This window comes from Sinocyclocheilus grahami, unplaced genomic scaffold, assembly GCF_001515645.1.
Source record: "Sinocyclocheilus grahami isolate Dianchi unplaced genomic scaffold, SAMN03320097.WGS_v1.1 scaffold2198.1, whole genome shotgun sequence".
Taxonomy (NCBI): Eukaryota; Metazoa; Chordata; class Actinopteri; order Cypriniformes; family Cyprinidae; genus Sinocyclocheilus; species Sinocyclocheilus grahami.
In genome coordinates this window covers 3840-4891 of record NW_015507377.1, presented here as the reverse complement: position 1 = coordinate 4891, position 1052 = coordinate 3840, and the positions used below count along the sequence as shown (strand labels likewise).

Sequence of the window (1052 nt, the reverse complement as noted above, 5' to 3'; positions counted from 1 at the left end):
GACTAAAGAGGACAAGGACAATCCAAGTTGTTATCAGTGCTCAGTTCAGAAGCCTGCATGTCTGATGGTATGGGGTTGCATGAGTGCGTGTGGCATGGGCAGCTTACACATCTGGAAAGGCACCATCAATGCTGAAAGGTATATCCAATTTCTAGAACAACATATGCTCCCATCCAGACGTCGTCTCTTTCAGGGAAGACCTTGCATTTTCCAACATGACAATGCCAGACCACATACTGTATCAATTACAACATCATGGCTGCGTAGAAGAAGGATCCGGGTACTGAAATGGCCAGCCTGCAGTCCAGATCTTTTACCCATAGAAAACATTTGGCGCATTATAAAGAGGAAGATGCGACGAAGAAGACCTAAGACAGTTGAGCAACTAGAAGCCTGTATTAGACAAGAATGGGACAACATTCCTATTCCTAAACTTGAGCAACTTGTCTCCTCAGTCCCCAGACGTTTGCAGACTGTTATAAAAAGAAGAGGGGATGCCACACAGTGGTAAACATGGCCTTGCCCCAACTTCTTTGAGATGTGTTGATGCCATGAAATTTAAAATCAACTTATTTTCCCTTAAAATTATACATTTTCTCAGTTTAAACATTTGATATGTCATCTATGTTGTATTTTGAATAAAATATTGAAATTTGAAACGTTTTTATTCACAATTTGTACAGTGTCCCAACATTTATGGAATCGGGTTTGTTATATATAATTTCTTTATAATAATAAAATATGCAATTAATGAAATGAAACTTTTTTTCCAGAAAATAAGGTAAAAATAGGGATCCACCAATATTTAAATATTTAGAGACGATAATTATTTTCAAGTCATGGCCAAAAAGAGATAAATAGCAGATATTAAAAATTATCATATTTATACTATTTTGTTAAAAAAATAAAACTACAATTAAATATTTTAAATGCTACAAGTTAATTTAGGCATCACAACATTACAATTTTCAGTATGGAAATGTACAGTATATTTACTTTGAAATTTGCTAGTTTATACAGGTGCATCTCAATAAATTAGAATGTCGTGGAAA

General features: G+C 34.6%; 1 protein-coding gene across 1 annotated transcript in view; it reads right to left on the bottom strand.

Moving 5' to 3' along the window:
• LOC107574367 (BRCA1-associated RING domain protein 1-like) overlaps nucleotides 1–1052 on the bottom strand; it is a 23224-nt gene that overhangs the window by 19906 nt on the left and 2266 nt on the right. The window lies entirely within an intron of this gene.